Raw genomic sequence first — 13818 nt, 5'->3', positions numbered from 1 at the left:
GGTCCTGAGAGGAGGTGAGTATAGCATTTACCAAAAATCGAAAAAACAAACAAACAAAAAAACAGATTTTATGTGTCTCTGTGTCTTAACTTCTGTGATGAAATTAGACAAGAAAAGTTATTTGATGAGATTACCATACGAATACTAGAAAATAACCTCGCACTACAAGCCTGTGACAGTAATTGTTGAGTCTCTTTACTTTATTGTATAATGCTTGAGAAAAAACAAAGGGCAGAAAGATGCCAAATTGGGCAAGCAGAGAAAAAGAACAGGTACGATTGTGTGTGTGTGTGTGTGTGTGTTTGTTTGTGTGTGTGTGTGTGTGTGTGTGTGTGTAACATTTGGCAACATTTAACTCTTCATTAGCATTTAACTACTTTAGATGTTTAACATTTCTTCCCTGTTCTCAGTTTTTATGACATTAAGGCAAATGATCATTTTCTGTGAACACTGCCCCAATTTTGGCTGGAGTGGCTTTGCCACTTTTTGTTGTAGTCTTTTTGCAAACCCTGGTCCTTAAGCAATATCAACATTTTAACATGCTCACTTCAGCAAAAATTCAGACAGCTATAATTGGACTGATCTACAAAAAGGTAAAAAGTTTAAGGAATTCCAATTTCTAAAGGGACTGTTCCCAGATGTGCTTTAAAATAAGAGAACTAGGTCCTCTCCCTATAATCTCTGCAATTTCTAATCAACCCTAATCTGTGCAATTAAATGATGTTCTTTGCCTCCTGTTATGTCATTTAACTTCTCCTCAGAAAGTGAATAGAATTGAATGTGTTCATGGTTGTCCATGTATCATTAAATTTCTTTTCACAGTCATTTTCATTCTACATACTATGTTTTTTCTTCCTGCTCATCAATCTACATTACTTTTTCATTCAATAAAGCTATCCTTTTCTATACAGTTATTATCTGCTTCTCTTTCATTCTAAGCCCCAACCCACTCCACCCCCAACCTGGCTGATCCTTATACCTGAAATAACCCTAAAATTTAATTTGTCCTTTCTCGATAATACAATTTTAAATAACACCTCTTTACTATCCTAAGCCTTTAATTTACATCATAATTAGAAACAATTAAAAAAGGTTCCCTCCCTCTCATAGTTATTGCTGAATTATTCCATTAACAGTTGTGTTTTGCATTCTTATTCTGTACTCCTCTATAAATTGTGAGCTCTTCAAGATTTGGAATAGAAATGTATTTTCTTGTTGTATCTTTATGATCTAAGAGAGTGACTTTTATACATTTTTTTTCATAAAAGTTGCATGACTGAGTAAATGAATAAATGAGCCATTGCCTTCAGGAAACTGGGAGAATTATTAGCATACATGATAAATGTGTGGAACTAAATATAGATTTTATAAGAGATTAGGTGAGCAGGAACTCTATAATGATTGTATGTAGTTTAGGAAGACTTCACATAGGGAGGAAGCCTTCAGATGGTCTTTGGTAGAGCTGTAGAATTTGTGTAAGTAGAAAGAAGTATTGTAATTTGAACTTAGCTGGGCATGAAATATCACAGACCATTTGGCCATATTAGGCCAAATAAGAAGGATAAAGTGGTTTTAAAGATCTTGGAATGACCCAGGATCAACTGAGCCAGGGAATATAACTGAACTTTCTGCAGAGCTAGCTCTGTATAGCACAGGCCAAATATAGGGCCAGAGAAATTCTGAGAAATCCAGATATGGAAGACAGTTATTAAAGAATCTGTCTCAGTTTAAACGCTAACACTTGTTTTCGATATATGGTTCATATGGAACAGGATTCCACTCATTGATTAAAGCATTTGGTGTTTGCATATAAGATTGGGTGAGTTTACAAAAATAAAAGAGTGGACTGCAATAGAAATTAGAGCAAGCTGTCAGAAATGAAAACGAAAAGCAAGTGTTGTTTGTGAGTCCATTGCAAGGGCAAAGAGACCCTGAAGATAATATAAGAGGGAACAGTGACTACAGAGGTGAGACTGGATTGTTCCTTAGACGTTGTTTAAGAACAAAGGTCACTCAAGGATCACAGGAGTATGGCAGTCAAGCAGGCTAGTCCATCCTGTAGTACGGATCACAGTTTAAGTCCAAGTCCATCAAACAAGCAGCAGAAGACATTAAAACCTGTATTTTCAGGATGTATTGGGACATCACATGCTGTTAGGACTGATATAATAAACCAGGCATTTCTTCTGAGTCTAATCCTACATCTGCCTTCCAGAGGGAGACTATCTCCACAGGACTCATTGAGGTTGTTAAATTTCCCTTTATCTTTATAGGCTTTAGGATTATGATTTTTATCATATGTAGATACCTTCAAGATCCTAAATGGCTCTCATACTGACACAGGTGACCCATGTTTACCTGCCACTGGCCCTGTTTCACAGGAACGTGTTATGAGTGGGGTTAAGTGGTTTGAGGGTGAAAGGGTCAGTCCTCAGACCCTTTTCTTGGTGACGAGGGGAAGTGTTAGAGTTTTCTTATTCTGTGTCCACCCACATGACTGCTGTTACTTTAGAGTAAATTCAGGGGATAACATTTTTAAGGTCTGTGGGGAAGAACATCGGCTTCCTTGCACTTGTGAAACCAGACTCTTCACTTGAAGAGTCTGGTTTCCAAATTCAGATTTGTTTCCCCTTATCACACAGGTGCAGTCTCCATGAGAATGCTTGAGGACTAAGAAACAAGATATGGTTCAGAAACAGAATTGGTTAGTCCTGGCTTAATGTGGGCAATCCTGGGGCATTCTTCCGTTAAACACTATCCAATAGAAATTTTTGTGATTTTAAAAGTATTCTATATCTGCACTGTCCAGTAGGGTAACAATTAGTCGTATGGCTGTTGAACCTCTGAGATGTGACTAGTAGGACTAAAGGAGTAAATTTTGAATTTCAGTTAATTTAAATTTAATAACCATGTCTAGACTGTCTACATTTGTACAGTAGTACCTCGGTTTTTGAACGTCTCCTTTGACGAACATTTCGGTTTACGAATGCTGTAAACCCAGAAGTAAATGTTTCGGTTTTCGAACACGCCTTGGAAATCGAACATGTCATGCGGCTTCCGCTGAGTGCAAGATCCTGCGGCCTAGCTGTCGGCTTTGAGTCCTGAGCACCCGCGGAACACGGAGTTGATATTTGGGCTTATTTGGTGACTGTGGGCAATCTGTGCTTATCTCATCTCAGGAGCAGTCTTGCAACCGATTTGTTTTTGTGACTGTGTGCAATCAGTCTGTGTTCATGTCCTCTCAGGAGCCCTCTGCCAGTCAGCCCTTGCTGTGAGAAACAGATAAAGGCTGCAAAGCCAAGAGAATCATTAACAGACCAACAATAGAGGTGAAGAAGGAAATTATTTCCAAACATGAAAGTGTTGTCTGTGTATGTGGTCTGGCAATGCACTTTGGTGTTGCCAAATCTACAATTTGTACCATCTTAAAAAATAAAGAAGCAATTAAAGGAGCTAATGTTGCAAGAGGTGTTAAAACACTTACAAGGCAAAGAACACAGACAATTGAAGAAGTGGAAAAATTGCTTTTCATATGGATAAATGAAAAACAGTTGACCGGTGACAGCATTTCTGAGAGCATAATTTGTGAAAAAGCTTTACATTTGCATGCTGACCTCATCAAAAATACCCCTGGAACAAGTGCTGAGAGTGATATTTTCAAGGCAAGTAGAGGGTGGTTTGAAAAGTTTAAGAGGAGAAGTGGCATACACGATGTGGCGAGACATGGTGAAGCTGCCAGTACCAACAAAGAAGACGCCAACCAATTTGTTTGGAATTTAAAGATTATGTAGAGTCAGAGGGTTTCCTTCCCCAACAAGTTTTCAATTGTGACGAGACAGGCCTCTTTTGGAAGAAAATGCCAAAGAGGACCTACATAACAAAGGAGAAGAAATCACTGCCAGGACACAAGCCCATGAAAGACAGGCTAACCCTTTTGTTTTGTGGGAACGCAAGAGGGGATTTTAAGTTGAAGCCTTTGCTAGTCTACCATTCTGAGAACTCCAGGGTATTTAAGAAAAACAATGTCATAAAAAGCATATTGCATGTGATGTGGAGGGCAAACAGGCAATTTTTTATTGAGTGGGTTCATGAAGTGTTTAGGCCACGTTTAAAAAAATACCTCCAAGACAAAAATCTTTCAATGAAGGGCCTGCTTGTTATGGATAATGCTCCAGCTCACCCCCCAGGCTTGGAGGACGAGTTGATGGACGAGTTCAGTTTTATCAACGTAAAGTTTTTGCTCCCCAACACGACTCCTCTCATCCAGCCCATGGTCCAGCAGGTCATATCTAATTTTAAGAAGCTTTACACCAAAGCCCTATTCCAAAGGTGCTTTGAGGTGACCTCGGACACAGAGCTAACCCTCAGAGAGTTCTGGAAGAATCATTTCAATATCTTACATTGCTTACATCTCATAGACAAAGCATGGAGGGACGTGTCTCACAGAACAATGAAGTCAGCATGGAAGAAATTGTGGCCAGACGCTGTCCCTGAACGTGTATTTGAGGATGTTGAAGAGGAAGCTCCTATTGCTGAAGACAGTGTGTCTCTGGGAAAGTCCATGGGCTTGGAAGTGAGTCACGATGATGTTGGAGGAGTCAGTGGAGGACCACGGGACTGAACTCACCACAGAAGAACTTCAGCACATTCTGACGGAGCAACAGGCGGCAACTGAGGAATTGTCTGCGGTGGAGGAGGGAAGAGAAAGTGTTTCCACTGCACTGATCAAAGAAATGTGTGCAAAATGGGTTGAAGTGCAAATTTTTGTTGAAAAATATCACCCTGATAAAGCCACTAACACTTTCAATGATAATGCTGTGTCTCACTTTAGACAAATTTAAAAAATCAGAAAAAGCAAATGTCAATTGAAAAATTTTTAGTGAGGGAACGATCCGGTGAGTCTAAACCAGGTGTCAGTGATGTAAAAAAAAAACAAGGGAAGGAATGGCAGGAGAGGAGTCACTTACAGCAATTATGGAAAAGGGCTACAGAACACCTGAACAACACTCACCTATTGTGCTTATTGAAGGGAATCCCCTATCCAAACCATGACTGTCATCATTGCAGGTAAGAAAAAATTGCATTTTCATTTTTATCATCTACAGTACTGTTTTTACATTGTGTTTATTTATTATTGCTTTTACAGTACAGTATTTTGTGTTTATTGCTTTCATTGTGTATCATTTTATCGATCAATGGTATCATTAGGTAGTAAAATTCATGCTAAATTGCTGTTTTAGGGGTTGATTTTAAAGGTCTGGAATGGATTAATCCATTTTACATTACTTTCTACGGGAAACCGTGCCTTGGTTTTCCAATGTTTCAGAACTCATCTTCTGGAACGGATTACGTTAGAAAACCAAGGTACCACTGTAGTTAAAATTTTGTCCATACCTTAATTGTGGAAATTATAAAATAAAAAGAAAATTGATCCAATTTAGTTACATTCTTTAAAATAGAGATACTTAAGTGTGGTTAGGAGATGAAGAGTTAGAATTCAAATCCTGCAATTAGAGTCAGAAGGAGAATCCTTGCGTAGTTTTTTGCACACAAAGAAAATGAAGAAGAATGAATTCTTACAAGGGTCCCTTTAGGTACACCAGGTCTCATTAGAAGTATGTTCACCGCTGGTTGAGACTCACTGTGTAGGAAATTTTAAGGCACTTCCAGCTCTAAATTGCACGATGCCTGTTGCTGATACTTGGGATGGTCAAGAAAAATATTATAGTTAATATTGTAAAATATTGTGTAATATTTATCTGAAGGATGAATTGTATCAGGCAAAGGCTGTACTGTTGGAAACACAGGGGGAAAAGAGTACGGAATTGAGTACTAACTCTCAGAAAATGAGTAGATTAGTTATTAGCTAGAGTCAGTGTTTCATGTATAGGAGGGTGGCATGGAGGGTTAGGGTAGTAATACAAAAGTATTTGCAGATTTTTTTTAACTTAAAAGATACATTGTAAAAATGTACTTAATTCTATATGGAATTGGGACTCATTTGAGCTATAGGGTGGATGATCATGAGAAAAAGATTGAAAATGGATAGGGTTGGAAATAAGGAGTATCTTAGAGCTATATTAATAGTTCAAGAATAAAAGATAATAACTAGCGTTATGACAGTGAATCTAGAAAGGAACAAATATGTAAGCAGGAGAACATGAAACTGCAAAACAAATTTTATCATCAGATGATAAAATGAAATATTAATGAATTGAGCACTGTAATCAAAATATTTCGAGTTCAGTAGGAGGAGTTATTGAGGCTGAGAACTATATCTCATTCATCTGGGTCTTCTTCAAGCAAAATATCAATAAATGAAATGAATGAAGTTTCAAAAAGTGATGAGTCACATAGTTGTGCTTTTCTGTGTGTGAACCAGGATTCATATGAAATGAAAATATTGTAGACAAAAGAATCTAAAACAGAATCTAAAAATAACAGTTTCAAAGAAGTGATTATGATTACAATATAATTGCTAAATGAAAATTGGTTAATTTTCATTTTGATTAAACTCCCAACCTTTTACATTGTTTTAGATTTTACAAACGGAGTTCATATTTTTACCTCAGTCTTGCTGTCTCTCTTTTAGCAGGTTAAAACTTTCTAGCAGACAATTCTAGAACATGTTACATAGTCCACTGTAATCGTAGTGTCATATTGCAGTATTCTTTCAAATTGTTTCATATAACGAAGAGGCATTTTAGATTGTATAGTTTACCAATAAATGGTAACTAAATTGTCTTTCATGGCTTGTGAATTTTGTCCCTACAAAAATGTAAATGTTTATTTGGCAAACAAACAAACAGAAATATTGAAAGAAAATCAGTGCTCCTGGTGTTAAAAAATGCCATGCAGAATAACACACAATTATATGGTGCCCTTTTCATCTTTCCATCAATACTTTGAAAGCAATTAATTTTTAAAGATAATTTTCTTTTACATGTTGAAGATAATGTGTATAATGCATAAAATAAGACAGAGAAAATGGCAACTATTCATAATTCCAGACTGCAAAGGTAAACATTAGTGTATTTTCCTCTAATATTTATTTTACATGTATACATATATATTTGGCATACACTGTTTTATAATCTGTTATTTACTTCATAGTATATCATGAACAAATATATTGAGAAAATACTTTGTAATGTGATTTCTCTTCCTTTTTTGTATTTAATCTCTTTGATTTCATTTTTAAATACATTTATTCTTATATATAAACATAAGTTTAAATAAATGCGTAGAAGAGACGTTTATATGTAGAGAGACTATACTTTTTCCCTACTATTGTCATTTTTTTTCTCTATTTTGCTTTCCCCCTTGATTACCACCTTCACTCGTACTACATATATGTTTTTTTGTGGGGGGGGGGCACATACCTTTCATTGTTTTCTAAATTTTGGGTAACGTTATAAACACCTTTTTTTCAAAAATTTGATTTTGCTTTACTTATTCAAAAAGTAAACATTCACTGCTAGAATGATAATCATACTTTTTAATGGCTACAGAATATTCTATTTGTTCCATAACCATAATTTATTCACCCACTATGAGCAATGCTGCAAAAAACATCCTTGTATATATCTGTTTTGTCATAAGAGTGGAATTGCTGGACTTAAAGAAACATGAACATAGTTTTCTCTTTAATAGGGGTTCCAAAGATTTTTCAAAGAGTCTGGAGCAGTTTATATTTCCAATGGACATATATCAAAGTACTCTTTCCACACATCCTTTGTAACCATTGCAACATTGTCTTCTGATATTAGGTGTGACCGAGATGGCTGCTGCCAGCCCCCCACCTCTTACCTCCATCATTTTAGGATAATCTGTTTCATTTGATTTTTCCCAGCTTGCATGCTTGTAAGGATTTCTTTTTAAGGATAATTCTAAGACTACAGCATTTACAAATTTCACTACGATAAGAGGAGGTGCTGTTTTCTAATTAATTTGGCTGGTGCTTTCTGACTGCTTTTGGTTTGGAAACTTTTTTTCACTCAGAACGATTGTCTTCTATTTTTTTTCTTTAATTATTTCTTTTTATTCTTAACTTGTAAAATACTAGTGTGTGTATCTATACATATATATCTGTTGCTCCCTGTATTAATCACTGTTAGTACATAGATACAGATAAACATTCAGTTATAGGTGTTGATGTAGATATAATGCTCATACACACACCGTCGGACAATTAAGTTCGCGAACTTTATTACAATGATGTTGCTAATGTTTTTTGATATCAGAGGGATTATTCATTGTGAATTTGGACCAGCTGTACAAACAGTTAACCAAGTTTACTATTTGGAAGTGCTGAAAAGGCTGCTGAAAAAGTGAGACAACCTGAACTTTTTGCCAACAATTCATGGCTCATGCATCGCGACAATGCACCAGCTCACACAGCACTGTCTGTGAGGGAGTTTTTAGCCAGTAAACAAATAAACTGTATTGGATCACCCTCCCTACTCACCTGATCTGCCCCCCAATGACTTCTTTCTTTACCTGATGATAAAGGAAACATTGAAAGGAAGACATTTTGATGACATTCAGGACGTCAAGGGTAATATGACGACATCTGTGATGGCCATTCCAGAAAAAGAGTTCCACAATTGCTTTGAAGGGTGGACTAGGTGCTGGCATCAGTGCATAGCTTCCCAAGGGGAGTACTTCGAACATGACCGTAGTGATTTTCATCAATGAGGTATGTAGCACTTTTTCCAGGATTACTTCGCGAACTTAATTGTGTAACCTTCTTATAACATAAGGAAATTTAAACTCAAAGCAATTGAATAATATACTCATAGTCAAAAACTTATTAAATGGAGGAGCTAAACTTAGGACCCAGGCATTCTGCTCTAGAGACTGTTTTCTTCATTACTCTAAATATATAAAGTATAAATGTAAATATATACATATATGTTCATATCTTATGTGTATGTGGTGATTTCTTGAACCTCTTCTCCATGCCTTAACTCTTGTCTTTCCTCATTTTATTTTTTAAAAACAGGTTTTTCCTAATTTCTGGGGAAAGCTCTTAGACATATCTATTCATTTAAAACTTTCAATTTATTGTAATATCCATTTGTACTTTTGATGCCACAATTGCATTGAAAAGAATAACGGTATATTTTCAATATTTTTAAAAAGTGTTTCTATTACTATTCACTTTTGATGGTTATCATGTTTTTTCACTGTAAAGATTACAAAGAGATTCAAATAACTTTTTCATGTTCCTTACGATTTTTTTTCCCAGTAGGAGGGCATTTATTTGATTCCTTGGATAATTTAGTTACTTCAAACTACTCAATCTTTTAGTATTTTAATGAACACTAAATATTATTTATTTACGCCTTTTAGAATGGTGGGAGAAAAGAGTTTATATTTGTTTAAATGATAAGTTGGGGTCAGATTCTATTAGAGATTAATGGACCTCTCTTAAAATTTTTTATGGACTAAATGAAATGGGAATTACAGTTCTTGGATTTCCATTGTTTTACTCGGACACAGTAACTTATTAGGGGGAGATTAAAGAACTACATTTTGAGGAGACATAGCTAGAAGCTAAACTACTGTAGTGACTAGTATTTTTTCTTTCTCTTCTCTTGTGGCCATAGTAGTCACTGTTTGATCATCAGCACCACTGTCCCCCTTACTATTCAGCAGCAGAAATGTTCTGTGCAGACATGTAAATGAGGATTGACCATTATAATAGCTATGGAGTTTATGGTGATTCTGGCACCTGGTGAGCTTCCCAAGGCTGTGTAGTCCCTCAGGCAGGTCCCCTGGCTTCTCCCATTTCACTAAGCTCCTGTGCTTTACGCAAGGGAATGTTACTGTGTTTCCCCGAAAATAAGACCAGGTCTTATATTAATTTTTGCTCCAAAAGATGCATTAGGGCTTATGTTCAGGGGATGTCCTCCTGAAAAATCATGCTAGGGCTTATTTTCCCATTAGGTCTTATTTTCGGGGAAACACGGTAGGAGAGTTCCACTGAAGGCCCTGCCTACTTATTTACCAGGTGGGCTTTTCCTGTGACTGTGTGTTATTAATTTATTGAATACATAGATTTTTTGAGTGACTCCTGTACCCATTTACTCTTTATAGCCTCAGCTCTCAGATCTGTCTCTCTTTAAATCAATGTAATGGAAATACCTTAAAATGTTTGGGGTGCGAATGGACTTTTGCCTGGTTTCCAGTATAAATACCAATTTCCCACTATTTTAACAACTATTTAAGCATTTATCTGGGACGTTTAAATAGGTAGGGAGTTAAATAAGTTAATTTCTAACATCAGCTTTAGTAAGACGTTACCAGTAATTAAACATGGTAATACTGAATTCAGTGTAAAAATACTGAATAATGTGAACAGAGACAAAGTGAGAATTGGGCCTTGGAAGAAAAGATGTATTTCCATCTGCTCCATGAGGTCTTTCTAATATTCTTCTCTCTCTAAATCTCATAACACTTTTTAGGTATTTTTATATTTACAGTCATCCTGTGTGGAGGTTGTGTGGGGGGAATAGACTCCACAAGTAGATTATAATCTCGAGAGAATTGGAACAGTGCCCTTTTAAATTTTCCAGTTTCAAGCATAATATTTTTCATCAGCATTCATTAGATATTCATTGATTCATTTATGTAATTTGTATTGGTTTAACATTATAGGGATGCCAATGATTAGAGGGACACCTCAATGTCAGAAATCTAGAATAAATTTCTTTTACAATTTTGTAATCAATAAATTGTAGAGGGCTCTTGGTGAACATATTTGCTTGGGAACCCAAGTGTTATTCTCTACCAGTACACAGTGAATTTTAAAACTATGTGCTTTGATCAATAATTATAATTTCCTCATCTAAAAACACTGTGTTTTTAGATATGTTTTTAATATAATGTCATAAACCACTATGTCTTTAATATAATGTCTATTGACATTATATTAAATTTCGATACTAAAAGTTAGCATTTTTTGACTATAAAGATGCCCATGAACTCCAAATATTTTATTTCTCTTTTTCCAGGCCCTACTTTCATCTAATGTTTCGTGAAAAAAAGTGTTCCACTGGTGAAATCATTATGTTGATGTCAGTAGATCCCAGCAGCTCATAGATTTGACCACAAATTTCAATCTCCTCTGGTCAGCCCCTTTTCAAATCCTGATGGCTATATTACCCCTTCGACAAGAGCTGGGTCCAGCAGTGTTAGTGTGGATGGCAGTCCTCGTGTTTGTTGTACCAATAAATGTCTTAGTTGCAACTAGTGTAAAAAAGCTCAAGGTAAGAGAATGATTGACTTGTGTTAATGTGTCAAACAGAAACTGAGTTTTCTGACTTCAGTTGATAAAAACCATTGAGCTAATTCTCTATATATAGAAAATAGAGGTGATACATGGAAATAATCCAAATGTATCATTTGTTTATTAAACCAATATTAATTGGGCCTCTGTCCTGTGTCAGTCACTCTGCCAGACACAGGAAGTATAGCAGTGAGGAAAGCAGACAAGTTCCAGCTCTCACTGGGCTATTGGGGAGACAGGTATCAAACAAGTAAGTAAATAGATATGTAACGTAATGAGTGGTGTTAATTTGTGTATGAAGAGAAATAAATTTGGATTAGATGATAAGAGTACAAAGGGTGCCATTTTTCATACAGGGCAGAAATGTTCTTGGGAAGAATCTGATATATTAGTGGGGTAAGGGAGCAATCCATGTGGATGTTGGATGTCTGAGAATGATACATGAAGCAAAGGGAACAGTGTATGCACAGCCTAGAAGTAGGCGTATGCCCGGTTTGCCTGAAGAGTGGCGATGAGGTGAGTGGGCTAGTGTGAGCCAGGAGTAGCTGCCTGCAGCAAAATGGACAGTAAATGCTTAACTGAATTAATTTTAATATTCTTTCTTTACATTCAATCATTTGTCTTGCTGTGAATATATTTTTTGACGTCTGCAATGTGGCAGACAGTGTGCATTATACTGTACTATAGGAATGGAGAAGCAGGACATAGTTTGCTGTGCTCAAGGATATCATGCTGTAATGGGAGCGATAGATGGTTTCACATGGTAAAGTAACATACGTAGAGCAGATGTATTCCTTATGACACTTATTTGATTGTTTTAAACATATTGAAGATTAATAATACCTATATACTGACATGAAAATGTCAGTATCATATATTAGAGGGAAAAAATAAAGAAACACATATGTACATATACATATATGTATCTAAATAAAGAAGCACATATGTATGTATGTATGAGGTGTAATCAAAACATATGGTGAATGCTGCTGCTGAGTGCCATCCAACAGAAAGGCAGGGATCTTCAATATGGGAAGCAGTACGTTGAACCTCAGTAACAGAGTGTGACAAGTTTCAACTTGTTCAGTGCAGTCAGTCGGGTGTGAGCTACGGTTGAGAGAAGGTGTGTTTTAAAGTGTGCTGTAAATCATCCTCCATCATGACAATGCTCTGTGTCACACATCGCTTCTGATATACGGCAATTTCTGTGAAATAAAAACATTACAGTGTGTCTTCATCCACATTATTCACCGGATTTGTCACCATGTGACTCTGGCTCTTCTCCAACGTCAAAATGACCACGAAAGGTAAATGTTTTGAATCGACTCAGGACATCGAGGCAGTCACGACAGTGCAACTAAAGACACTCATGAAAGAGGACTTCTAGAACTGGTTCAGAAAGTGGCAAGAACGATGGGATAAGTGTGTTTGAAGGGAGAAGGAGTATTTTGAAGAGGATTAATGGTAATGTGTCTTTTACTGTAACAATTTTTTTAATTTAAACATTCACCATATGTTTTGATGACACCTTGTATATACACATATAGGTTTATGCACATATCAAGCATATATGTATATAATTAATCAATTTTTAAGTGTGATTATACCTGTTCACATGGGTATGATAGAGTAAATAAATGAAGATATATAGATATAAATGTATTTGTATAAACATAGAAATAATCTAGAGATAAAGCACCTGTTGTTTAAAATTAGTTACCAGTAAAGTGTAATTATTAGTAGATGGAAGGAGAGATTTTTCAATTACTTTAATACATTTATGTGCTGAGAATTTACACCTTCTTTTATATTTTTTCTGAATTTTTGAAATAATTATGAAGAAGATGACAAGTCTTTAGAGTTGAAAATTAGAAAATAATTATGAAATAATCATGAATTACTAAACACACTAGTATTTAGAAGAACAGGTTTGTTTATAATTTAATGAATACACTTAAATTATTTTTTAAAATATCGATTTTAAATAATTTAAAGTCAAATTTTTAAGAATGGAAATACATTTCGGGGACCTTTATCTAAAGTCCTAAACCTTCAAAGAGGCTGCAATATTATGTATAAATTGTACTAAGTGGAAAAACGCCTTTAATGAAACGAAAAATAATATGGATATTAACTGTAAATATATTATTTGTTAAATATACAAATATTTATTAATACATATAACAGAATAGTGGCAACATTATTGGAGGAAACCTTTAAGAAGCCATACTCAACCAATGATAAGTATATAATCACATAAATATATATATTAAATATTTGAATAAATATACAATAATATTATATACAAAAATTCAATAAACATATAATATACATAGTATGTACAAAGAAAAGAGCCAGTATTTGAAAATATACATTTCAATCACTCTAATTTCAAAAGTACTAATAAGTACTTTGATACTAAGTACTAGTAAGTACTTTGATAAGCATACTTAAGGCTGTCAGCTAACATTATAGGGAGCTTTATTTTTATTCCTGTGATACTTCTGTATATATATATATATATA

This window comes from Rhinolophus ferrumequinum, chromosome 2, assembly GCF_004115265.2.
Source record: "Rhinolophus ferrumequinum isolate MPI-CBG mRhiFer1 chromosome 2, mRhiFer1_v1.p, whole genome shotgun sequence".
Classification (NCBI taxonomy): Eukaryota; Metazoa; Chordata; class Mammalia; order Chiroptera; family Rhinolophidae; genus Rhinolophus; species Rhinolophus ferrumequinum.
The sequence above is the reverse complement of the archived record's forward strand: the minus strand, read 5'-3'. Positions refer to the sequence as shown.